Consider the following 17,430-nt stretch of genomic DNA (forward strand, 5'->3'; position numbering starts at 1 on the left):
CCCAGCACTGCAGCTCTAAGGATAAGCATGGGCTGTACCAAACTATTTAATGACCCAGAAGGATGGGAAATGAAGTGGCTGATGATCCAGCAATTGCAGGAAGGAGTTTAGCCCTGCAAGTGCTTCTTAATTAACCCTCTGGAGGAATAGCCATCACCTTGGAGAACCTGATAAAGATCATGGGCTGACACCCCATACAGTGTCGAGGGTTAGCAGGCCACTCTGTAGAAACTAGGCTACAAACTCCCACTCTGCTGGCCACTCACTTGGACTCCTTCTTGGCGGACTGTCCTGTCACTCTTGGGAACATTGGCAACTTCTTGGAGCTGAGGCAGGAACCCACAAGGCCCCAGGCCATGGGGCAGGAGATACATAGCTTACTTAGATATATTTCCATTTCTTATCTACAACAATTATTCCTGCAAGCTGCTTTTTTCCAGTGGAAACTCTGCCCTAAGCTTTGTCAACAAGATTTCTGGGTTGATTACTGCTCTCCAGGCAGCAGGCAGGCCATGCCCTGTCACAGCTGGAAAGCATGGGCAGCGACAGTGGCCGGTGAAGCGTAGGGAACCAAACCATTCGTAAGCTATAGTCCAATGTTTCTGGTTTTACAGCTGAAGAAACTGAGGCCATCAGAGGGGAAGTGACTTGTCCAAAGCCACACAATGAGGGACAGTGATTCTCTACCTCCACACTGGCCAAATCCCAAGACCTCTCATCATCAGCCTGAGCAGCTTCCAGGGGGACAGAGTGGTATAGGACAGCAGCAGACCACGTGAGGAGGGGTGAATCTTATTCTTTAGAGGAGGGGAGTTGTGGGAAGCCACGGCGGAGGCCCTAGATGTGGATTGCAGTGGGACCACCTAATACGGACCCCACCCTTACAAGCAGTACAGAGAGATGAAAAGGTGGGCAAGGGTTGCCCAGTCACTCCGCCTGACCACCTCCAGCTCCCCACTCTGGCCTCTGCAGCCTAGAGAAATGGAGGAGGACTCAAGACAGGGACTATTGTAGAGGGAAGTGGGATATGCCTGGCCTGCTCTCTCCCTCCCCTGGGTGGCTTTCCTGGGATATTAGGATGGGGGTACTTCCCTGGGCAATCTGCTACAGGCCAAGTAGATGGCACAAGGAGGTTCTATGCCCAGTGACTTGGGGACTAAAGAATACAAACTGAAGCAGCCCAAAGGAAGAGCACCAATAATACAGGGAGAGTGGGTCTAGCCTTCCTCCCGGGAGACTTAAACCCCTGCTATTGCTGATGTGGCCAATGGCTAACTGGCATTCCCCCCTACTCGCCCTCAACCCAGTGGCCTCAGAACAACAGGAGAGAGCTGCTTCCCAAGCCCAGTTTTTAGCCCCCCGGGGGGTCTCTACCCAGGCTAAGCATTCCCCAGCCCAAGTCCCCACGGCCTGAGTCAACCCCTGCTGAGACACACAGCTTTGAGACCTGCCCCACCCTGGCAAGTCTTCCTTGCCTTATTTTCTTTCTGGAACCAGTGTGTTCTCTGAATCACTCAGACTCTTCCTTCACCGTGTGAAGGTCAGTATCCAGCTCCTCCGTCCGCCAGCTCAGAAATATGCAGGATCCTTGGCATCATATCCCTTGCCAATCTCACAACCACCGTGGCCAGCGGACGCCCTTGGCTACCTGACCACCGTCCAGCTTCCCCCAAAGCCCATTCCTGGGTCATGATAGTGCCTGGGTCACAGGGCTGTTGTGGGTTGCACTCAGCACGGCGCCGGGAACACTGCAGCTTTATATAAGTTAGCTCTCTTATTAGAGCTGCAACTGTTAGTACAATTGTCAGTGAGTTCGAGGCCTGGAAAATGAGCAGAAGACTTGCAAGGCCCGAGAGGCGCTGTGGAGGCAAGAAGCCTGCTCTTGGTCCCAAAGGCTCCACCCCAAACACTGCCGAGAAAGCCACATTTCTGCTGACCTGGGAAGAAACTGACCACCCCACCCATTGGCTGTGGTTTCCGAAAATCTGGCTGCTCAGGGTTGGGAGAAATGGGTAATACTAATGTCTCCCCAACAAGCAGAGAGGCTGAGTCACACATCCGGACTTCTCCTCCACAAGGAGATAAAGCCAGTGGCTCCCAAGGTGTCACCGATCACTAACCCCTTCTGCGCATTGCCCTTACTTTCCCTCTCTCACCCAATGCCAGTCATCTCTCTCTTCCCTCCTCCATCATCTAAGGCTTGTCCTACAGCTGTCGTGCATCTGTTCTCCCCCTAGTGGGGCCTGAAGCTCAGCAGTCCTGTGATGTCCCCTGTCTGTCATCAGCATGACAGCACTTCCTATCCCACTCCTGCCAGTCCATCACCATAAGCAGCAGAAGGCAGAGGGCTGGGAAAGGCTTCAGTGGGTGCCAGGGGGCTGGAGGCCGGCGGTGGCAGTGAGGGCTGCAGCTGCCCTGGCAGCAGTATGGCCCCACCAGAGCCCCCAACCCAGGCACTGGACTGGCTTAAGTTCAGTGGGCCTGGACTCCGGATTGCCCCCAGCTCTGGGGGGCTGTGGGAGGGCATTCACTTATTGTGGGCTAGATTCTGAGGCCTGTGTCGGAATCAGTGAGTGAACCTGGGTTGAGATGGCAGGGCTGGGATAACTCTCTATCAGGCCGTCCCCATCCCATAAGGGGCTGACTTACCCAAAGGCATCCTCTCCATCTTCTGGGTTATTAGTGAGGCGTGAACACTCTGCATGTACTCATGAAGCTCCTATGGCCTACGGCAAACAGGGAGGTTCCCATCTACGGCACTGTAGAGGGTGCCACCGGCTGCTCCTCACTTCCTAATTAGAATGATTTCCCCCCAAAGAGCTCTTCCAGAGCTTCTGTTTGGTCAGGGAACCAACCATCCTTCTGTGTAGCTTTCCTCTTAGGGGGCCCCCTTGGAGGGTCAGCGAGGCGGCAGCATTTCTGCTTGGCCTCACACTCTGGTGGGCACTGGTTCTGACATCTGATGCCTTATCTTTGAAGGTAACCCCTGCCTGGTTTTAAGCACTGACTACATGGCAAGGCCTGTACTAGAAGTCAGAGATGCAATGGCAGGCCACACACAGACCCTGGCCTCTTGAAGCTTATAGTCTACTTGGAGAGACAGACAGAAAGTATAATTCAGTGCAGTCCATGCTATGATACAGGTAAGCGCAGGTGTGACAGGAGCACAGGAGAGTGCCTGCCTTGTGTTGGCAAGCTCGAGAAGGCTCTGTAGAGGAGGTCATAGTTTACCATGGCAGCGGTAAGGAGGGTATGAGGGTTCTGGGCAGACAGTACTTGGAGGCAGAGAAACTTGTTCTTTATGGCTGGGGAGAGAGAGAGGGCACCAGGAAGAGAGAACCTACCGGCCACTCATTTTAATAGAAAGTATATCCCATTCTTTCCTCTACTGAGTACTTCTTCTAAGTAAACCCACTGAGTTTGAATACGAGGAATTTTTAATTATTGTAATAATATTTTGAAATTGAAGACATTCAGTCTCCATTCAGATACCCATTCCAACCTGAATCAACCTTGAACACGATGAAGAACATAAAAATGGGCCTCTAATCCATTGGTTCGTTTAGAAAGGGCCACCGAAGCCAGCAAAGCAGCGGGGGATCCCAGCTGGTGTATCCCCAGAGCCACCACCTCTGTCCTCCTCTGGAGGGGATCCTTTACCCTGGGAATAGGACCATCAGTAATTGAGCTGGAAGGGAGAAGTAGAGGGGAGAGTTCTGGAAAATTCAGCCCAGCTGAATAGGAAAAAAATATGTTTTGTGAGAGAAAACCAAAACAATGAACAAAAGGTTCAATAAGGGCAGATGGACGTTGGTGAACAGCTCAGCGGCACACTACCAGTTCAATCCTTATTTAATGCGACAAATAAGGGTGGCCAGATACGGTTGCTGGGCACAGGGAGACCTGAGTTACCACACAGCCAACTGATCCCCAACCTGCCTGCACCAATCCACTGGGCCCACTCCTCTCTCTGTCAACAGGGTCACTTCCTTGTTGCCAGGAATTGCTCAAAGGAAGGGCATCAGCCACAAACACACAATGGTCACAAACAACGTGCTCCAAGGACACGTGTGGGAAGTCCCCGACACGTGTGGGCACATGTCAGCCCACACTCTGAGTCAGGATGTCCACACTCACTGCTGGCCAATGTAACACAAGCCCAGCCTTACCCGCAGAGCTATGATTGAGGATAACCCTCTTGTTTCATTGTTTCAGTCCAAAACGTCCTAATTGCTCTGAAGGGTTCTTCCCCAGGGCCAACAAATGGTAGGAAATAGCTGCCTTTGTCCTAACCCATGAACTATTTCCAAACTATAACGCCCCTCCCCCAGCCCTACCCATTGGCCATCTTCCTCTTCCTTGTTTTTCTTTGGTGGCCAGGGGAAAAGATGGCACAGATTTGCTACATAGAGCAGCATTCAACGCTGCCTTAAGAAGAGCTAAACCAGGGCCCCCAGAAGAACTACCTCTTTCCCTCTTCAACAGTCAGCTATCTGCAGCCCCTGTCCCCCGCCCTCCTGGGCCTTTGCACCAGGTAACAGAATTCCCACTCCCTTCACTTCAACACGCTTTCCAGCAGAGGCAAACATCCCTGGAGAAGGGATTTGATGGACCAGCTAAGAGCCTGCGCTCAATTGAAGGAGCTAGGAGTGAAACTCTGCTCCAGCTGGCTGGGCAGGCTCCACTCAGTCAGCTGGAGGCGCTGCCAGTCAGGCAACCTGATGGGTAGGGAGGACGCCAGGGGCTGTGGCCCATCGCTGCCCTGTGGGGAGAGGTGGCGGCCCCTCCACCCACCACTTCCCCTTCGCTCCCCCACCTCTTACTTTTCCCAGAACTCCCCCTGACCTGAAAAACAACTCTGCAGCCATGCTCTTCAGTAGCCCAGGATTGAAGTTTAACAGAGACGAAAATAATTCTCTAGTGAGCTATTTTCTGCCCAGCTTTGGGAACAATAGCTCAGGGTGATGGGTGGTGAGGGTAAGTGTGGGAGAAGGCTGGCCACGGGCCACCCAGTGTTGGCTTAGAGCCTTTCCCATGCTCACTCCACACTCCCTGTGGAGGATTTTCAGGGAGATGGGACCTACCTTAGTCAGGGGCTCAGGACTTCCCAGCTGCCCCACCTCTCGCCACCTGTGGACCCCAGGTGAGGAGAAAGGGTGGCAGGTGAGGGAAGGCCTGTGGGAGCCAGGGGCACCCGGCACAGTGGGTTTCAATCCTCCATGACTACTGCTCTCTTATGGGATGGAGGGAAAGAAGAAGAAAACCCTGCTGCTTTACCAAGACTCAAAAGGGGATTGTATACCCACGTGCCTGTCTTACAGGATTGTTGTATCAGCTGAGATAAAATATTTAAAGTGTGTTATAAAAATGTTATACTCCATAAAAGTGTTGGTTAGTTTATTATTATTCTCCTGGGTATTTAAGAGAAGGAGGAGGACTGAATTCAGGTGGAAAGTAGAGGCTGTGAGGAAACGTTCTGAAGTACAACACGGAGTGTGATCCTCTCTCTGGCAGCATGAGGCCCTCGCAGCCTGGGAGGCCCAAAGTGCAGCTCGCACATCACAAGCATCGTTCAATGCCCACCAAGCCCAATCCAAAACAGTCTTTTTTGTTTCCCCTAGGTGTTCTTTCCTTGACTGTTAGTTTCCTTTTGATTTCTCTACTCAGAACTTTCCTTCTAATAACTATGGGAAAATATCTGACTGGGAAACAGAGTTGGGGAGGAAGAAGGGAGGGAGGGAGGGAGGAAAGGCGGGAAAGAAGGAGGAAAGGCGAGGATTCATTCATGGAATATCATCCGCCTGAAAGATTTCATTATAACTCTCCAGAAAAAAAACACTCTGCACTACAATGTATTATCTCTTGCCAGGAGGGGGACCCATGGACAGTGCTCGTCATGCGTTTAGGAAGGAATTCTATATAAACCAGGGCTTTCCTGGTCCCATTCTACGTGACAGGCACCTGTTAAAAGTACGAAACTACCAGACGACATGCGGGAGGCCTGCAGGCTAAACCCGACCATGGATATGCTCTGTTTGCCGCCCCATCCCCAATACCATCAGCAATGATAAATTTTTAAATTAGTTGTCACTGTTTAAAAAGTGGAGAGGTTTCTATTTTGAAAAAAATCTGGATGTCCAGCTTCCTGTTAAAACAAATGAGATAATTTGGCCACACTGGGCTGCAGTTCCAGGGGCAACCCTGCTGGCCTGAGGCAAGGTTGTCCCTCCAGCCCCGGCCTGTGCCCTCCAGCCCATCCCACCAGGGTCGGCATCCCTCCAGGGGTGTAAGGAGCTGGCAGTCATAATAGCCTAATGGTTATTATAACAGTATACCCCAGGCCTGTGTTAAACGTTTTCATGCATTTCTCATTTATGCCTCTCAATAATCCTACAAGGTAGGTAATATTGTTATTCCATTTTACAGAAGAGGAAAACTGAGGTTCAGAGACGTTAAGTGGCTAAATTTCTTGCCCAAAGTCACTGAGCTCCTAAGTCAGCACCAGAGCTTAAATTCAGGTTTTCCTAAGTCCCAAATGTATGGGACTCTTCACCTGCCCACTGTTTCCTACACAATGTCCAGTCATTCAGTCCAGTTTTCTCCCCTCCGGCTCCTGTCCAAGGAGGGCTGGAAAAGAGGCAGCACTCATTATACCCCTGGCCTTACTCTTGCCCCCCCATCCCCAACCAGCCAGAGTGACAGCGGAACTCTGTGGTCCAGGAGACAGGTGAAGAGAACAAGCTCTGGAGGCAGCCCGTCTGGGTGCAGACCCCGCCTTCCCTCCCTACCAGCTACGGGCTGTGTGACCAGAACCAGGGACCTGGGTTCCCCAAGCTTCTGTTCCCTCACCTACAAAATGAGAAAAACAGCAATACCTACCTCATAGGTCAGTGAGGATTAATTGGCATAAAGCACATAAGGTGCTTAGCACAGTGCACGGCACACAGTACCTGTGCAGTAAAGGTTGGTGCTTGCACAAGTAGTTCAATAACTGGGAAGAATTTATCTGAGTTGCAGCCCAGCTCTTTAAAGATATTTTTGCCACACAAAGCAATTGCCTTTCGCATCTTTCTAGCTCAGGGGACCTGGTCTACCTACAAACATCTTTGATCCAGTAAACATCTATTGCGTGTATCTGTGATGGGTTAGGTATCGTGTTGAGTGGTGACACTTGAGAGATGGGACTCAGACCTGTCCTCAGGGGCTCACAGTGGAGTGGGGGGAACTGGAAAGTTGAATAGTCACCGCTCTGTCAGGTGGTGTTTAGCTCTCCCCTCCCTACCCTGTCCCAGCCATCCAAGCAGGAACTGGGGGTGAGTCTCACTCTATTCCTCTTGGTCTCCAAACCTTTCCAGAACTTTACTAGGAGGCACTCAATGGCACATGAGCTCCACTTTACCTCCAGTTTCTCAGGCTGCATGTTTGAGTTCTTCCACTGCACACAGGTTAACATAATTCCATTTCAACAAAGCTGTTCAGATCTCAGATGGAGTTCATTATAATGGAATTTTACCTGAGGCAGTCCATCCCCCACTTCTTAACATCATGGCACCCAAGATGTTGGTGTGCTTGCCAAATAGGCTGGGTAGAAGTAACTTCCCACCCCTGGCAGAGGCTGGGAAATTCAGAGCCATTTGGAACAAAGAACTCTGCCCCGAAGGTGTTTTCCAGCATCATCCTGGCCAGCCTGGAACTGTCCCATTCACCCTCCACTGGCACCACCTGCTGCCTCTTTTCCAGCCCTCCTCGGACAGGAGGGGGAGGGGAGAAAACTGAACTGAATGACTGGACACTGTGTAGGAAACATACATTTGGGACTTAGGAAAACCTGAATTGAAGCTCTGGTTCTCACTTAGGAGCTCAATGGCTTCGGCAAGAAATTTAGCCATTTAACTTCTCTGAACCTCAATTTCCTCTTCTGTAAAATGGAATGATAAGATTACCTACCTCGTAGGATTGTTGAGAGGCATAAATGAGAAACACATGAACACGTTTAACACAGGCCTGGGATATATGGTTATAACAACCATTAGGTTATTATGACTGACAGCTATGATATGATATGTAAACCTCAGGAGGGTCAAAGGTTGTGCAGAGAGAGGCACTGGGAAAGAGCTGGGGGTGGGGATGGCTGAAGCATTGCTGGAGCCCTGCCACTGAGCCCAGCGTGGGCCTGGTGACCAGGATGAGGCCTAGGGCAGAGGTGCTTACCTGCCTCTGGAGCTGACAGGCACAGACTAGATGAGTAATTACAGGATTGCGGGCTGGGATGGCCCAGGCAACTGCCCAGCCAGCCACATTCTTTTGTCCCGTGGGTGGTTGGGTGGGTGGGCAGCTGACTGTCTAAGTGGCTGCCAGGACACTGGCTATATCTAACACCTCTTAAACCCAGCACCCTCAGGAACCGCGTTCAACCCTTGGAAGGAGAAGGGGTTCTCTGAGGGAGTTCTGCTCCTTCCCCAGGGCACCGCCTCTGTTCTCTACACCCTAGTCCTCCAGCCACTCCCTGCTTCTCAGATTGGACAAGTCAGAGGGTCAAAGAACAAGGCCAGACTCTAAACAGTGGAGCAGTGGAGACTATTAAACTTCAGTTCACCTAATCTGGAGACTTGAAATAATCAAGAAGCCCTGGACAGACGTAAATCCCATCACAGTCCCTAGCCCCGTGTGCTTTGATTAGCTAGGACACACATCCTTCTGTTACTTCTATGTCCTTTTCTTAAAATTGATGCCCAGGGAAAATATAAACCCTTCCAAGGCACTTGAGAAAAATGCAATTCAATAGGTATTAACTGAGCACCTACTGTTTGCTCAGCACTGACACCAGGCTCTTGGTTGAACGGAACAGGATGCCAAGTGTGGGGGAGGATGTGGAGCCATGGCTTCCCTCACCCATTGCTGGTGCAGCCCAGTGAGGAAAGACTTCAGCTGCACCCAGAGAACTTGCACAGGGCTCTCCGTCAAGTTGTGGCACGTATGGAGCCACCTGAGCACAACACATCCGACAGGCACACACAGACGCCGGAAACCAGGTCCTTACGTTGAGGATGATACAGTTATTGTAGCTGAAAGGGACTTCAGAAACTCATCTAGTACAACTTTTTCATTTTAGAAATGAAGTCTGTATCAAAGATTGAAAGGATGGGAACAATGAGAACTTTTATCCACTACTGAAAGGAGAGGTTTTTTTCAGTTGTTGTTGTTGTTTTGGATACAACCACTGTGGAAAACAGTTTGGCTTTGTAGAGTAATGCCAACCGTGGAATGCCATGTGACCCAACAGTTCCATTCCTAGGTATATGCCCTAGAGAATGCCTATCCATGCTCCAGGAGAAAGCACAACATATTCCAAGCAGTATGATCTCATCGCGAAAGCCCCCAACTAGAAACACCGCAAAACGTCCAGCAACAAGAGGGAATAAGATGTGGCATATTCTCACGACGGGATACTAGGCTGCAGTGAAAACTAACGAGCTACAGCTGTGTGCACCGACACGGCTGAATCGCAGATACAAGATATTGAGTGAAAAAAGTGCATCACAGAGCACACACATATAGGTAAACGCCAAAGACATGTAGGGCTAAACATACTGTTTTGTAAAACGGTGACAGATGATAACTTACAAAGAAAAGCAAGGAAATAACCAAAACTCAAAATATTAATTACTGTGGGGTTAAGAGTGAGGAAGGGGTGCAAATAGGCAGAGGAAAGGGGGCGTTTAAGGTACTGTAAATGTTCCATTCCGAACTTGGTTCGTGGGTACAGTATATATTATTTTTTAATAATCTCAGAGTGTTGTAGACTCCTGTGTGTATGACATATTTCACAGTTAAACAATAAACAAAAACAATGGAAGAATCTGAGTCCCAGAGAAGCTAAATAACTTTCCAAGTTCATCAGCTAACAAATGACAGAAAGAGAAATCAATTTACTGCATATTAGGTGCCAAGACAGCCATTCCCGGATTCGAAAGGGAACTCTCCCAATGATGTGTTTCTGACTTAGTACAATTGAAAACAATTGCAAGCATCTTTTCTTTTCACTCTTAAATTCCCAGTGTCTTGAATAGTGCTTAGCACACAGTAGGCCCTTGAAGTATATCTTTCAAATGACTGCAATGCTTTTCAAGGGCCTATTTCGTGCCAGGCACTTATTTACATCGTCCGCAATCCTCACACAATCCTACGAGGGAGTCGTCATAACCCCCAGTTTACAGATAAGGAAGCTGAGATTCAGAGAGATTAAGAAACTTGCCCAAGGTCACAAGCTAGAAAATGATAAAGCCAGGATTTAAACCCAAGTGCGTCTAACATAAACCCTGTGTGTCCCCCATTCCACCAGGTTTGTGGCACAACTTCTAATACCTAGCACTACCTAAAATTCAGCTATATACCAAGGAACCCCAGAAACCCCAGCTGAGGTGGGTAGGCTGAGCATTTTTCCTCCTCTGTGTCTGGGCTCTGGCACTTAGAGTGGCTTGTAGGCCCAGGCCCAGTACCAGCAAGCCTTGCAGAGCAGTGGTCACAGGTTAACTTTGCAGCCATGAGCAGGTTTCTACATCTCTTTAAACCTCGGTTTCCCCATATACATGACGGCGAGACTAATAGTCACTTACTCCAAGGAGAGGTTGTGATGATAGAAGAAGACAAGCAAAGTAATTGGTACAGTGCCTGGCAGAGACTGTCTTCCTCCAGGTGGGCTAGGGTCAGGAATATTCCTTAAGAGGTAGCCAGGAGGGGGAGAGGTAAATAAGGTGAGAATAGCTCCCGGGTGACAATGGGACAATGGCCTTTTCTTCCTTGGTACACATAGCACATAGAAGGTTATCAATAGAGTGCCTTCTTGGAAACTGAAAGAGTATTTCTTATTTACCTTCCAGACCATTCAAGTCTCATTTGCTCCCACGCAATCGCTCTGCACAGAGCACACTCACTCGGGTTCTTGTCTGCTGTTTTTACCCCAGTAAGGTACCTGGGACTGCTAGAGAGGCACCGAGGCCTGAGGGTACTGGCAGAGGCGGCCTCCTTCTGAGTGGCCACTGTCCCCAGGGTAACCTTTGAGCAAACCAAGCTTGCTCCCAGTTCAACTTGTTCAAACTAGTTAGTGAATCTACCCCTGCCGCTCACAAACATTTATTGCAGGCCTATTATGTGCAAGGCATGGCCTGAATGTCCTGTGGCTGTAAATGCAGAGGTAGTGGGTTCCACGGAGGTTAAGATAGACCCGAGTGTGAATCCTGACACTCCCACTCACCAGCTGTGTCACCTTGTACGTCACTCAACCTCACTGAGCCTCAGCTTCCCATCTATAGGAGGAACGTAGCAGTGGTTCTGTCCCACAAGGTTGTGGCAGGCCTGCGAGGCCACGCGTGCCACGTACCTAGCACAGCACCCGGTACAACTGAGCTGAGGGCTCAGTGAGTAGCTGTTCCTGGAGCTACAACTCCAGTGCCAGCAGGTGGCACACACTGGATGTGTCACCAGCAGAGCCTTGGGCCTTGTGGGTGCCCCACAGTGCCTGGAATGTCACACCTTGCATAATACCTCGAAGCTTCAACCTGTTGTAGAAGGCCAGTGAGAGGCAGCAGCGTCCCAGGAAGCAGCTGCTGGGTCCTGCCAAACTCCACTTTCCCGCTGGTGCAGCTGCCCACGCTCTGCTCAGGACCAGGACTCTCCCCTGTGCAGAATGGGGACTTTGTGTCGCATCTGGTTCTGGGAACACTGCTTGGTCTATTCCTTGGCACGGGACCTGCAGGGCAGGTTTGCAAAAGCATGACACATACTCAGAAGCCTGCTGCTTCTGCCTCTCCTCCTGCCATTTACCTACCAGCCACCCCTTCCTCTTCCTGCTGGCCCAGGGGTCTCTCCCCTCCTTTCTCCCCACAAATCACTTCAAAGGGAGGGACTTCCCGAGAAGTCTTCATCTGCCCTTGTCATTTGTCAGTGAGGAGAACGACTTACTTCCTGCCAGAGGAGACAGAATCACTGCACAGTCATCAGGGAGGCTCCACCCCCCCACACCCAACGTCCAACGACTCGCACACTGTTCCTCTAGGGACTCTCCAGGGAGCCCACCCTGAGCATCAGGACCACAAGGACCAAGCACTCAGAACGGAGGGCAGTTTCTCTTCCACATGTCACCAGGGCAGGATGCAGGAGCTGCCACCAACGCCTATAGCTTTGGTTGAGCAAGAACAGTCTGTCCCCACCCTGGACCATTTCCCCAACAGTCAGACCAGACCAGAGAGTCAGACTCCAGTGGCCAAGGGACCCATCTCCCGCTAAGCAGCTCCTCTCTGGCTCTGACTTCCACTTCGCATACCATTTCTCTGGAACCTGATTACAAGTGACCTGTGCCCTTTCTCCACATGGGCAAGGTTTGACTACCCTTCCCTTCCTAGTTGTTTACCTGAACTAGAGTTGGACTTTCCCATGGGATGGTGTGGCCCCAGAGGTCCGAGAAACTGGACAGACAAAATGAGGAGGCTGCAGGAATGGGGGAAGCGGGAAGAGGAAGCAGGACGCTCTCTTGGCTCCATTATAACTCTGATTTCCCCAGGGGCAGCTGAAGGGGATTTGGCAGGTCTTCCTGTCCCTGTCTGAGGTAGGGGTGGGGCAGGAAAACCAAAGGTGAAGCCGGTCACCAGTCAAGGGTGAAGGGCAGTCACAAGAGTGGTAGGCTGGGTCCTGGGAGAGGGTGGCTGGGAGCAGTGCTGCCCTCAGGGAGAAGACTGGAATTGGCTGATCACACAGGGGAGTAGGCTGGGAGGTTGCTTTCAGAATTAAGCTACCCCCTCTTCCCATCCTCATTAAGCACCACCCCCATCTTCTCCTCCTCATGAAACCCATTCCCATACATCTTCCCTGCTGTGACCTCCACTGAGTCTCCTAGTTCACCAGAGTTCACTAGAATGACCAAATGTCCCAGTTCGCCCTGGACAGTTTTGGATTATGTCTATTGTCCTGACATAATGATTAATAGCACCCCCTTCCACTCAAAGTCTCCCAGTTTAGACAAAAACTTATATGGTCACTCTCTCTAGCACATCCAGGAGGGCACTGACACAGGAGGGTCAAGGGAGAATCAGAGGAAACTGCAACTAGAAGTGACGTGGTGGTGATCCAAAGTGACAGCCAGGCTGCTTCTGCCCAGCTGGATCCCCTCGGCGGTGGGCAGGAGTGGAAGGAGAGCCTGAGAGCTGCAGCCCGTCCTGGGCTCAGGGCATCCTGGGGAAGAGGACTGCTCTGGGGGGTTCTGCTTCCTGTTATCCTTCAAAGGGCCTGGCACCACACTGAGCACATGAGAGGCTCTTAATCAAATCCTGTCATTTCCTTACTTCCTGCTACCTGCATCTGAAACAGACGTGCGGTAGTGACAAATGGAAAGCTGGAGTCCTGTAACTCATCCTGTCAAGCAACAAACTGCAATGCTATCCTGGCTCAGTCTTCTAGGGCCTCCTGACTCTGGCTCTCCGGCCACTAGAACCCAACTGCTGGACGTTGGCGACAGGAGGTTCCAGCAGAGGCAGCTCTTGGCCGGAATGGTCAGCGCCTCCTTAGGATACGGGGTAAAGAAATGAATGACTGGAATACCTCCTCCCGTGTTGGATAACCATTTGGTGTGGCTCACTGGGCCCCAGGCCTTCCTCCAAACACGCAACACATTGTCTTTGGACACTAGCTATTCATTCTGGGAGTGAAGATGGGGGGTCCAGGAGGTCCTCTTGGTGCTTCCTCTGGGACTTAGTTCCAAAAGGAGATCAGTTCTGAGGTCGAATGGGGTAAGAAGACTGAGAACCCATAAACACAGATAACAAGTGCACCCCAAACAGCATCAGACCTTCTACAATATTTATATAAATAAAGCATCATGGCATTGGCTGAGGAGCTGTGAGGGGTTGGGAAAGCTTCCTAACTCTCTTCTTTTCCCTGCTTCCTTATCCCACTCTGCTCTTTCCTTATCCTTTTTCTCTTCCCTCCTTTCTTATCCTTTACCCTGGGAAGGGTCCCAGTACTGGCTGATGAGGGACCAGACAAACTGAAGCCATGGGACCAGCCAGAGCACACACTGTGAATCCCCCAGCTTTATCCAGTTTGAGTCAGCCCCACAGCCTGATTGTGGAGTCTCCTCACATGGGTCCAGAGAAGCCACTTGAAAGGGACAATGGACTCTGGGACCTCCAATTCTGCTCAAGGATCTGAAGCACTCAAAACGAAAGCCAGAGAAAAAAAAATCTGCAGTCTTACTTCTTCCTGGTCTAGCTGCATACCAGTCCTGATACCATTCCAGAAGGACCCACAACCTCCTCCAGCACTTGGACAAGGAAAGGATGAGGACGGTCCCCCAATACACAACACTCGTGGTTGATAGAGTTGAGGCTCCATTGTCCGGACAATCCATTTCCGTCTCAGCAAACCACCCTCACTTTCTAGCCTGGCTGAAAACCTCCTTTGCCAACACCCTGCCTTCTCCAGTCCCAGAACCTTCCTGATTCCTTGCGCATACCACCTCACTAAGAGATGGGTAGCTACGGAACAAGATCACTAGGCAGATGAGGAATGAGTGGCTAGAAAACTCTGCAGTGCTGGATGCACCTCCCGATCCTAGAAGAAGAGACAGCGATGTGGCTTTACCACAATCCCTTCACAGGCAACCCTTCTGGAATACCACAGCTATCCCATAATCACTGCTGTGTTGGGTGTCTCCTTCAGGAGTGGCCACTACTGGCCTTGAGGAAGACGGCCTTCCAGCAGGGAGCTGGATCAGAGCTGAATTCTGCCCACGAGAGCTTCTGCAATGCTCAGAAAATGCCTGCCCAACTGCTTGCCTGGGCTCTGGCCCCTCTGGCTGCAACTGAGCCCAGACAGGAGGCTGACTCACTCACCACACGGAGGAGGAGGAGGAAGAGAAGGAGGAGAAAGAGGAGGAGGAGATGCGGGAAGGGCCTGGGCTCAGAGACCCAGGGCTCTCCCAGCCTAGGCTGCCTGGTCTCAGCGTCAGTAGTCCGTGGGGGAAGGGGGCAGTGTCTACTGCTCTCTGGAACCCCCATGCAGTTCCCACCTAGATACTGCCCCTGAATCCTCCCTCATCCACTGCCCACAACGTGCCTGCCCAGCACCCTCACTCCCCAAACAGAAACTACTCCTTGAGTCCCTTCCTCAATTAGATGCTTGCCTCTAAGTTCTGCTGGACATCAATGGACATCTCCTGAAAAATAAATCCAGTGCCCTAGGGCCAACTAGGTCTAAAATCATTGGTGGTTAAAGAAAAGCCAAGAAAAATACTTCAAAGATCCAGCTCCACCAAGACAGGTGATCGTACCTGGGTCCTACAAGATAAGGCTACACACACTCCAGCCCTAGGAGATCTTAGCGCCATCGACAGCCAGTCTCTCCCTTTCTTATCCTTCCACTCTACGCCAAAGCGCCCGACACAAGAAGGAAACAAATGCTTCTTGTTGCCCAAGTCCTGAGCACTGTGCTAGCGGAGCATTTCTGCGTTAAGCTGCCCGAGAACCGAAGAGGTCGCTGCTCCCTCGCCAGCCTGGCACTAACTTCAGCTCTTTCTCAGACCACAGTGTCCCCTCAGTGCCCCAGCCTCATGGCACGACAGCCGGGATCTCAGTCGTCAAGTTGGCCCCCGCGACTTAAGACTCTAGTGCTTGCACTCAGACCCAGGATCCCCGACGCCCGCATCCGAGCCTAGTCCCGTCCCTGAGACCGCCTTCCCCGCCACTCCCGGGTCCGCACCTGGTCTGGCGGGTGGGCACGCTGCTCCGCGCTCCCGGTGCCTCCGGCTCGGCTGCTGCCTTTTGACAAGCAGAGACGGCCCAGCACCTGGCCCCGCCCTCGCAAGGCCCCGCCCCTGGTCCCGCCCCGTGCCTTGGCCCCGCCCACAGGTCCAGTCGTCGCTTGCCAAGAACTCCATCGGCGCTGCAACCATCTTGATTGACTCGGAATCAACCACTGCACTGTCGTTTAGGAGACTCTGCCCAATAGAGTCCTACACGACTGCCGTCCAGAAGGCAAGGCATGCTTCTGTCGTCCGTGCGTGAGTTTCCATGCTTATGTGTGTGCAGATCCACGCTTCTGCCTGCGATCATCTGTGATGCACTCCCCCACCCCCTGCTACTGTGGTTCCATCCAGCCTGCGGCGGACGCCTCCTCCAGGTGCGTCACCCCCACCTGGGCTGACCTGGCCGGGATTGCTCCGTGGTCTGCCGGGCGCTGGGGGGCGCCCGCCGCGAGCTCCAACCGTTCTCACCGCGCTCGTGGGAAATACCGCGGCGCCGCTCGCCGTGGCATTGCTACTGCAGAGCGCCGGGGAGCTTAGCCCGACCCCACACGCTAGAATAAAAGAGCAAACGGAAAACGGCGCAGAAGTGGAGCCTGGAGTTGCATCGTCATCCGCACTCGACGTCCCCTGGGCCGCGACGCCGGCTGACTACGTTCCTGGCCCTCCGCGAACCTCATCCAAGCGAGCTCAGTCTCAGCTCCCCGGGACTCTGGTCCCCAGTCTCCCACCCTTCACCCCCATCCGATACTGGTGTAAAGAGAAGGAGGAAGGAGGTAAAGTACATCCTGAGACCTGGAATTGTAGGTGGATGCGGAAAATACACCATAGAAAATGTGGGCTAAAAATTACTCATCTTCTTTTGCTACGTGCTAGATGCTGGAGGAGAGATGAAAAAGATGTGGTTCCTTCTTAGAGTTCACTGTCCAGTGGGAGAATGTATACATAAATAGTAATTACAACATAGTGCTACAATAGATGTCCACCAAGTCTTCCAGCAATTGGTGACCTCCCTTAGTCAGGGAAGATACTGCCTTTAACAGAGGAGGAAACCATGGCTCAGAGAGACCAGCTGAGCAGGTGGGAAATTGAGAGGTTAAGTGATTTGCTCAACACCACACGGATATTCAATGAAGGACAGTACTAGAGAACCAGCAAGTCTTTTGGTGCAGTGGACTCCCAACCATTTCTGAGACAGTTATGCTAGACTGTATGATAATCTGCCCCTCTCAAACTCTCAATAATTGGATCAAAAGAAATGGGCTGAGGCTAAACAGAAGGAAGAACCTTCAAATGGTGAAGGTTGTTAAGCACTGAAACGGTTCTTTAAGGGAGTATCATGGAAACTTTCCAGAAAAGTTGTAAAACAGAGAACAGAGACACATTATTTTATTGAACTTGGGAATGGACCATCTATTCTGAGAAACAGATGAAAGGATGTGCCCCTTTGGAGGTCCTGCAATTTGATGGATGGATTTTTGCTTGTAGTGAAAGTAAAAGAACGAATCCCTTTCTCCAAAACATAATTGGAAAGCTAGCAGTGATTCTCATGGGGAGAAAAGTACAAGAGGAAATCTCTAACAATCAACACTTTGGGTCATTCTCAGGAAGCATCATGAACCTCTGGAAAAGGTTAA

The 17,430-nt window shown here is 51.3% G+C and overlaps 1 protein-coding gene across 2 annotated transcripts in view; it reads right to left on the bottom strand.

The window, feature by feature from the left end:
- The window catches only part of VDR (vitamin D receptor), a 54,275-nt gene extending 38,479 nt beyond the window's left edge, over window positions 1-15,796 (bottom strand). For both annotated transcript variants that reach the window (XM_081061073.1, XM_081061072.1), the window contains exon 1: window positions 15,751-15,796. The gene's annotated coding sequence lies outside the window, so the exon portion shown is untranslated. The remainder of the gene's footprint in view (window positions 1-15,750) is intronic.
- Between the last annotated feature and the right edge of the window lie 1,634 nt (window positions 15,797-17,430).

Source organism: Rhinolophus hipposideros (genome assembly GCF_964194185.1).
Source record: "Rhinolophus hipposideros genome assembly, chromosome: 9".
Taxonomy (NCBI): domain Eukaryota; kingdom Metazoa; phylum Chordata; class Mammalia; order Chiroptera; family Rhinolophidae; genus Rhinolophus; species Rhinolophus hipposideros.